This window comes from Dromaius novaehollandiae, chromosome 22 (genome assembly GCF_036370855.1).
Source record: "Dromaius novaehollandiae isolate bDroNov1 chromosome 22, bDroNov1.hap1, whole genome shotgun sequence".
Taxonomy (NCBI): Eukaryota; Metazoa; Chordata; class Aves; order Casuariiformes; family Dromaiidae; genus Dromaius; species Dromaius novaehollandiae.
The window spans coordinates 10,930,127-10,939,732 of NC_088119.1; the positions used below are offsets into that span (position 1 = coordinate 10,930,127).

Sequence of the window (9,606 nt, forward strand, 5' to 3'; positions counted from 1 at the left end):
AAATTTATTTTTAACTGCAGCAGACATTTATTTGAAAGAACATTTCATCCTAGTGAACCTATCTGCATATGTCAGACATCAGATCCGAGTCTTATGACCAGCAACAGGTCAGCAAGCGGTTCTGATTTTTCCAAGGCGTCAGACTGCTGACAAGTGGTTTGAGCAGCGGCTTCGGCTGAAATCTGACTGACTGGAGACCCCGTCGCTGTCCCCCCAGGCACAGCCAGGGTGGCAGGAAACGTGCAAGCGTACTCAGGATGGGTTCAGGGAGAACTGCAGAGCAGGAAGGCACAACCACAGAAAAGAAGAGTTCCTCAGATGGCATCTGACAAGCTGGACAGCAGAGTATTTGGACAAGTGAAGACTGACTTTAACTGGCTACACTATCGGAAAATAGATACCCCACTTCAGACCCACAAAGGGAAACAGTTTAAAGATCACATACTTTTTCCTTGTACCACCTTCTGGGTAATAACCACTAGTAATCAACTGGGTTATTCATCTTCAATCTCATAAGCAAGCATACAATATGCCAGAAAATAATTAGTGATCATTAGAAATAAAGACCTTTTTCCCTAGGGCACAAAGAAAGACTTTAATAGACAAAGCATTTATTCCATGGAAAAAGAGGGTGGGGGCAGGCTGCATTTTGTGTACAACTCTGGCATGAAACACGTTGGACTAAGTACTGTCATTTGAAAGCAGTTCACTGGGCTTAAAAACTGGCAGTCACATTTGCTGCTACCATCTTTTCAAGTGCATTTCAAGTGTTAAAATAGAAAAGGAGAAGCTACAGAAATGGCACGAGATGCTCAAAACCAGTGTTCCTGCTTTCAGAGAAGTAATTTATTGTACATACGACTTCAACATTTTGATTGAAGTGCAGCTTCCAATTTAACCCAACTTCTGAAAAGCATCAAGCAATGTTTCTTAAGCATCTTATCTTTCTCCATGTAGTTGAAAACTCCCCCTTGCCCCTATGAACTCTCCCACCTAATTTTAGTCTGCTAAAAATAACCCCACTTTGTTTTTATTACGCCAGTGCTGAAGTCAATGCAGCCTAAGGAGAGAGGAGCTCTGATGAAGAAGCTGAAGGAGACAAAGCACATTTTGTTTGTTGGGCCCTACAAAGCAAGATACACGTCCTATCATGCTGGGCACCTTATAGGTAAGTGGTAAGAACTGACATTTCCAGCTGCTCAAGATCTAGAAAACAAACATACAGCAAAGGCTGGAAGAGGATACAGATACACTTCCCTTTGTACATAAATGAACTTGCCAGAATCACGCAGTGAGACAGTAACAGGGCTGGAAAAAAATCCAGATACATTTCTCACAGCTGTGCCCCATTCAGTCCTCCCGTGCAGCCCCATTTAACGAAACAGCCCACACAAATGCTACGCTGAGGCTGCTGTGTTAGTTTCATTTGCTCATTAAGGGAAATTCCTAAAAATATATATGCTGCTTTTCAGAGGTGCTGTGGGAGTAGAGTTTCCTCAGAAAAATATTGGCAGCCATTGAATTATGTCAGGTCCTGGGGCTACAAGCAGCCATTCTGCAGTAGCTTTAGAAGCAATCTACAGCTTCTATTGGATGTCCCTAATTACAGGGGACATGGGACATTGAGATTATGTAGTTATCTCGAGGTGAGGTTTTATACACTGCTATCAGGATAAAAATGATAACAGCAGAATGTACTGGAAGAGGAACTACAGCCAGTGAAGTGAAAATGCTAGGTACCAGTGGATTAACCTCAAACAGTTTTAGTTGAAGGCCTACTGCATAACCATCTTCGGTAGGCTGCAACAAACTCTGGTCGTAAGCCAAGCATGGACACCGAAGCAGGACAAATGGTCATCTCTTCTTGGTGTTAAGCCAGCACAGCTTTCTAGAAGGACAGGAATTTTGTTTGGAAGAGAGGGGAGTGAACTAGCTAGGGCATAATACACAACAGTCTCAAGGGGAAGCAACCTGCAACAGGTATGCAGGAATGGCCAGGCACATCAGAAGGGAGCTAGCAGACTACCTGTTGCAGAACGGGTTTCAGACGTGGCTGCTGTGCTTAAGAAGCGACTGGATATTTGCTGTACAGAATCCCATCTGTTGCCTTTAGCGCCAAGTGCAATTTTCTGCCTCTCTCTGCCCTGCAGATGCCATAGAACTGCAGGAGTATAAGCTGTGTTGTAGCCTGCATTAAAAATTAAAATATTAGCATAGTTGTTTTGACTGCTGAATCCTTATTAGCAAGGAAGCTGGAGGCAGACTAGCTGAACTGCTGGGGACCAGCTAGAGTTTGCTGCTTCAGACTGTAAGAAGAATCACAAGTTGATCTGAAGAAACAGTTTGTGCCTACTCCTTGCTGATTGCAGATTGGCTTCATGATACCATTTTGAGACAGCTTTTTTCTCCCTGAGTTATGGGGCACTGTCTGTGCAGCACATAGTATTACCAAAAGGAATATACCAGCTTCTCTGACCAAAGGCATACAGATATTTTGTCTGGTAGGAATCTGGAATACCCTTGCTTTCAAAGCCCTTAGAAGTCCATCAACTGCCTACTCTACAATATGCTGAAGGCCAGTCCCAGAGAAACAGTGTCACATTTCACTGCAGTAAAAGCAGATGGATAAAGGAAGGTGGCAAAAATGGCAAATGCATTTCTTAACAACAATGAAAAAAGTATTCTGTATTTCTCTGAGGTGACATAGAGCCCTTGAACAACATTACAGATTTTCAATCCACATCTACAAATTAAAACAATCAAGCTCATGGTAGTTTTGCCAATGACCATGATGTAAGTGTCCGCAACTGCAGGAAACTGGACTCAGCAACCTAGAATAACAATCAGTCTTATTAAAGGCAGTCAAAAAAAAAGAAAAAAAAAGATAAAAAAAGAAAACAGTTGGAATAACAGTGACACAAATGTGACTACTTAAACCTAAGGGACACAAAGCACATGGGCATTCCCACACAGCAAGGCACTGCAGAGTCGCTCATGTCTCACAGAAACCTTAATGGCCTGCTTTACTCCATCTACATTCTGCCGCTCCCTTACTTTCTCTCCTGATTTCATCACCTCATTTTTGCAATAACACTACTGGGGTAAAGAAAGAAAACCTAGAGGATTATTACAATAGGAACAAATGAAAAATGACAAAATCCTTGTGTGATACGAAGTGTCCCATGGCAACAGACCAGTAGGATTGAGGCTGTTCTGCTCTTATTTTCCTATGTTTCACTGAGACATTTCCCAATACATTAGCAAGTCTTTAATCATGTCCCTTACTCAGTTCTACATCTGCTCCTATCCTGCCGTTCCCATGGGATAGAGACAGTCCAGAACAAATGCTTAGTCTACTGAACTGTTAAGCTAAAGAGATCAGCAGAAAAAAAATCCATAGGGCATCAGCAATTCCTAGCTCTGTGTGCTCGTGCAGGTCCCAGGCAGGGAGACATGATCAGAGCAGACTCCATTAACTGGTTGCATCTGTTCCTCTGCAAACACTGAGCAAAAGCACTGACTGTAGGTCAACACAGAACAGAAAGAGCAGGGATCTTTGCTGTTTCCCAAGAATGAGGCAGGCTAGGGCTCACATCCGTCACAGATGATCTTATTTTCCACCACACTGAGCACCTGCAGTACCAGCCAACGCCAATGAGAGCAGCTGATGTACCTCTAGAGGAAAACGGAGCAGAAAAAGGGAATTGCTGTTTTTTTCTCCTTAACAAATACAAACTATAGCATAATGTTCTCTTCTACTGATCCATTCACTGACAGACACTGCACTGTTCATGATTCATTAAGTCAAACTATGAACTGCAATTGTCTTATGGCTTTAGGCCTCAAATCTTGTGAACTCCATGTACAATGGTAGATTCTTGTTAGCAACGCAAAACACCATTTCCAGTCAGCTCCAAATACAACTCCTCTGCTGCACAAGTTTTGGATAGGGGCAGGTAGAATTAACAGATTTCTAACCTATAATATACATCTTTGTCTGCCTAAGATGGTTTGCTGGTTGTTCTATGAGTTCTGTACTGCACTTGCACTATCGCAACCCTTCAGATCCAGTTATTAGAAATGACCCTATCTTTTCCTTTGAAGGGTGCAGGATGGAAACACAATTAGTCCCTGGCCAAACAAGCAGAGCAAAGGACAATCTACTGTTGCTTAAAGCATTTGGTCTAGACTTTGCTACAGAACGTGCCATGAACTTTTCTGTTAAAATGCAATTGATCATAGGACCACATAACTCAGGTTGGAAGGGACCTCAGGTGGCCAGCTAATCCAGCCTCAAAGCAGGGTCAGCTCTGAAGTTAACCCAGTTACATGGGCCATTCTCATGCTTGGAGGATGCTGTCCTTAACTACTTCTTAAGCAGAGGCAAACAGCTCTGTTAAACGGATGTCACATACCTCAACTGTTTGGACAGGTGGATCACTGCTGTAAGAATAAGCTACTTCTGGAAGCTTCACCGATTTCTGTGAATGAGCTGCATTACATTTACTAATTGCTCTAAAACGAACAGCTTCCCTGCAACAAATTAGCACTGCTCGGTGAAAATACAATTGGTTCTGGGGAAAAAATAAAGACTCTGAGCTAGTTTGTGCTTCTTTAAACACTCTCTGGTCACAGAGGTATAACTGCATGAGCTTCACCAATTCATGCTAATAACATCTGCTTCCATGGACACAACTAGAGCATTGAGGTGCTCCCCCACCCCAAACCCTCAGTGGACTCAGAGCAGGGTGCACATACAAGGAATTTACTTAGATCTAGATCACACTGTGGTCAGTGCCACGCTCAACCCCTCTTCATACCCCTCTTCAGTACGAGCACTCCCTCTTCAGTAAAGATTTCACGCCCTCTCTCCTGAGAATTATGTCAACAGAACTACACTGTAAAGCAACCTCCCTTCTCCGTCCCAGGTCATTTATTAACACAGTTCAAGATCAGCCAATATTTCCAGCCCACAGCAGCGTGAGAAGTTACATCAGCTTCCACCTGGCAAACGCCTGCTTCTATTAGAGGGGCCTCTGGCGAGAGGCCCACAAGTGCCAGCCAATTCTCACAGGTCAGGAAATCTCAATGCTGCGTGTTATGAAACCCCTAGCACTGTTCTGGTGTGACACAACCACGTATCACTCGCTGAGGTGGTGACTGTGGTTGAATCCACAGCTCTGGGGGCAGTAGGTTCCCCGCACACAGAACCTTTGAGAAGGAAACGGCAGCCAGGGAGCGAGGCAGACTATGAACTGATTTAAATCTGGTTAATGGAGAGCAGCAGATAGGCTCCAAATGACCCAATACCTGCCTAATACTGGAAATGGGATATCCTGAACTCCAGCTTTAAAGACCAAGTTATTTTGCAGCTTTGGGCAAGTCCATTGCTTAAGTTCTCCCCCACTTCTCCTGGGAGATGGACAGTAGGAGTGCATCTTCTCACCTGCATGGCTAGGCAAGAGTCTCAATTGTCGCTGTCATTGTTTTTCCTTCACGTGGGTAAAAAACAAACAAAAAAAAACCCAAAACCCTCTCAATTCTTTCCCTGTGAAATTGCATGAGAGAAGACGGCTGTCGCTCACACAACTGTCCCGCCTCACGTAGGACAAGACAGCAAGAGCGCGGCGAGCTTGAGGATGGAGAGCGTGCTTTCTGCACATTCATACAGGGGTCTGGCACATGGCAAACTGCAGGGTTTGAATACCGACTTTGGAAAATGGGGCTGACATTCTGAGTCCCAAACCGGATCGAGGAAGTGAAGCAAAGATAAAGATCTCCAGACAACACGGTCAAGATGCGTACCCGCTTTCAGCCTGTAGGTGCTTTGCTAGATAACAGACACAGTTTAACAGCGGGTAACTACGTCCAGACAAAAGGAGGGGAACTTCCAAGGCAGCAAAATAAAAAATCGGGTGTTTGCAGACAGCAAGCCGAAAAAGAGGTGGAAACCTGCCATTTCGGAGCTCCGAAACTGCCAGATCCATTCGCAGGAAGCAGAAGGGACGCGGGCTGTTCGCCCTCCTGCGAGCGCGAACGGAAAAAGATCGCAAGACAGGGCCCGCCGCGGGGACCGCCACCGAGGGTCCCCGTCCCGGGAGAAGGAGGCGCTGCGGCTACGGGGACGGGCGCGCCAGACCGGGCGGCGCGCAGCCCCCCGGCGCTGCCCCTTCCCTGCGCGGCGGCAGAGGGACGCGGGGCCCGGGCCCGCCGCACCCCGCCCGCCCCGGCCCAGGCTGCGGAGCGACCGCGGGGGCCGCCATCCCCCCAGCGGCGGCGCGCACAAGCCCCGCGGCCGCGGCGAGCAGCCCCCGGGCGCCCCCCCCCCCGCCGGCGAGCGCCGCCCCCGCACTCACCTCGGCGCGGCGCGGCTCGGCGCGGCCCCGCTGCTGCTGCCGCCTTTTGTTCGCTGCGGCGCGGCGCGGCCCCCCCGGCCCATGGGGCGCAGGCGGCGCGCGGAGCACATTGGCCGCCGCCGCCGCCACGTGCGCGTTGCCTGAGCGGCGCCCGCGCCGCCCATTGGCCGCCGCCGGTGGGGCGCGCCCGCGCGGCCTTGTGGGAGTCGTAGTTCCGCCCCCTCGCCCGCCCCCCGCCCCGCCCCCCGCGCAGGCGGCCGCCGTGGCCCTGAACCCCCCGGCGGGGACGGGCGGGCGCGGGACGCCGCGGGCAAACACGGCGTGACGTCAGCCGGAGCCACCGGCCCGCCACGTGCCTGCCACCGCCGCGCCACCCCCCCGCCGCCGCGCCACCGGCCCGCGGTGCTGCCTGGCCGCCATCAGACTGACGCCAGGCCACCAGCCTGCTGCGGTGCCGCCGGCCCGCCAGGGTGCCACCAGCCTGCCGCCTCCGTGGCCCCAGCAGCGAGCCGCCTCCGTGGCCCCAGCAGCCAGCCACCGGCCCACCGTAGAGCCACAGACCTGCTGCCCCTGTGATGCCACTGGCCCACCACCTTCTGCCACCACCGTCCGGGCACTGGCCATGGTGCCACCAGCCCACCACCAGCGAGTCACTGGCCACTGTTGTGCCACCGGCCAGCTGCCACGCTGCAGTAACCACCAAGAGGCAACACCTCCCCTCTGTGCTTCACTGGTGTCTCACGTCCCACCTGGACGTCCCACCTTGCTCTGGGCCCGATGGCAGCCCCCCCCCGCGGCAAACAGGAGCCTGAGGCTGGTACCCCAGCGTGGCTCCCCCCCTCCTCGCCCACACCTGCTTGTGCCAACGGGCTGGGTCAGAGCTGAGAAACCTCCCACAGAGGTGGTGCGATTACGGGAGCCGGGGAAGCCTGGCAGTGCCAGCACCGGGGGAGTGGAGCTATCCCCTGGCACCGACGCAGGCTGCCTGCACAGCAGTCCCGCTGGGCAAGGGAAAACCACCGGCATAAGTCACCATCCCTGGAGCAGGATGCTGCAGGATACCCGCTGCAGAAGTTACTCGCCTGAGCAGCCCGCTGTAACGTTTCTGGGTGGGAGACATGTTAGACAGGAGAAGAGCTGTTTCTGGGGTGTCGCGAGGCCATCCTGCTGCCCCCTTTGCAGCTGTCCCATCTGTCTCGTAACACCCCAGTCTCTCCTGGCAGACACCACCTCTCTTCTGCTTGTCAGAAAGAATCACCACCCGTGATTTTTTCCTGGCGTTTCCAACCTGTGACTAAAGCAAGAATCAGCAGTGTGGGGGGAAGGCCTCGGTCCAGGCGCGAGGTCCACGGAGGCACATATAACACTGCGTGACATGTTATATGTCACCGCAAGGACGGCGACCAGAAGACACAGGCATGATGCTCCTGCCCATCTTGCGAGCGAGAACGCGTCACACCCAGTGGTGCTAGTGGGGAAAGTCTCAGCGGAAACCAGTTACCAAAAGGTTATTTTAAACTCTCGCACATTCTCTCCCACTCTTCCTGGGGACGGAGGATGTGTCATGCTGGCCTCCCCCTCAAGGGTTAAGGTGGCGGTTCTGTCTCACCGCTCAGCATGAGACACCCCGCCTTCCCTTCCCTCGCAAATCACCCTGTGTGCAACAGCCCCAGCCCCGGCAGCAGAGGGAGGGGCCAGGGTTAGCACACTCCCTGCCAGGGCTGGCCGTGTCGTTCCTTCGTCCTCTCCAGAATCCAGCATTTTGCCCCTGCGATGAAGTTAAATCTTACTCTAAATCACTCTACGCAGGAACGTTTTCTGAGCAGGACAGACACTACCACACCCACTCTGAGTCACTTGGCTGGAACAAATTGCCTCAAACATTAATCTTGGCAGGGTCTTATTATCCAAGGCCAGAATAAAGTCAAAACTAACATTTGCTGATAGGATGAGAGAACCAGCAGAACGTCCCATTCATCATTTATCCGGAAGGACTGGGCTTTGCCGTGATGCCACCAGGAGCACAGGCTGCCAGAAAACAGCACCAAGTCCCGGAGCAGCTCGTGCCCCTGCACGCTTGGCCAGCCAGCCGGCGGGGCGTCCGCGTCGAACCCCTGCGGTACGCGCCGTACGCACCGCCTCCTGCTTTGCCCAAGCCCAGGAGCTCCTCCGGCCTGACTCCGGCAGCCACTCCGAGGCGTTCACATGATCGCTTTCTGCAAAGCGGTTCGAAGAGGAGCCTGCCCTCCCACACCCCCTGCTCTCCGGGCTGTGCCTCCAGCGCAGCAGTGTGGAAACGCAGTTGTGCGAACAAAGCCAAACAACTGCCAGATCCTCTGTAGGTCAGACAAGTCGGGTTAGGAAAGACTAAGTGAAAGGCTTTGTAAGCACCAGCATACAGCACCCTGAGCGACTACAGTCTGTGCTCATTTTGGGTCAAAACATGCATTTTCTTCCCTCCAAAGCAATGTACAACCTTCCCCTTCATCTCTCCTCCTACCACCACCCACCTGCGCCACACTTATCCCCAACGCGAGATGAAAGCGCCTAATCCCAAAGCAGCAAAACCTCTTTTTGTGCCACCTCATTGATAGACATAGGATTAAACTGTGCCGCACCGCAAGCCGTGAAGAAGCCGGCCTGACGGTCTTAAACAGAGAAAGTTTAGCCCAAGCACACAATAGGGGATAACAGGCTACCAGCTAATGCCTCATCCTAAAGCGTTCTGAATGCGAGTGTTCAGCAAATATTTGTAAACAGTCAAGGGAAAGTTAAAAAAAGAAAAGAGGAAATACGAGCAGGCACAGCCATCGCTGTGCGTGAGCTGGCTGCAGCAGCGCTCGAGGAGAACTACCGCGACTTCGCCGGAATTTCTGCAGAAAACACGTGCTGCCAACGCACCGCGATAGCGTATAAACGCAGCAAGGCGTCTCTTTACTGATGCTCGGAGAAACGCAGCAATCCCAGTTCAGCTCAAATGAGCTGACGGGACGGTCCGTCCCCAAAGCACGCTGCCAGGGAGGACGCGGGGTCCCCAAACCACCCTGAAGGGGGGGGACATGGGGCGGGACGGTCCCCAAAGCACCCTGGATGAGGGGGGGAAATGGGGCGGGACGGTCCCCAAAGCACCCTGGATGGGGGGGGGAGCACGGGGCGGGACGGCCCCCAGCCCCCCAGGCCGCCCGGGCTCGGAGCGGGGCTGCGCCACGGCGCCAGAGGGCGCCCAAATGACGGCGGGGCGGGGCGAGGC

At 51.9% G+C, this 9,606-nt stretch overlaps 1 protein-coding gene across 3 annotated transcripts in view; it reads right to left on the reverse strand.

The window, feature by feature from the left end:
* Nucleotides 1–6,503, reverse strand: part of ACLY (ATP citrate lyase) — a 32,531-nt gene extending 26,028 nt beyond the window's left edge. For all 3 annotated transcript variants that reach the window (XM_064524765.1, XM_064524766.1, XM_064524764.1), the window contains exon 1: nucleotides 6,357–6,503. The gene's annotated coding sequence lies outside the window, so the exon portion shown is untranslated. The remainder of the gene's footprint in view (nucleotides 1–6,356) is intronic.
* Between the last annotated feature and the right edge of the window lie 3,103 nt (nucleotides 6,504–9,606).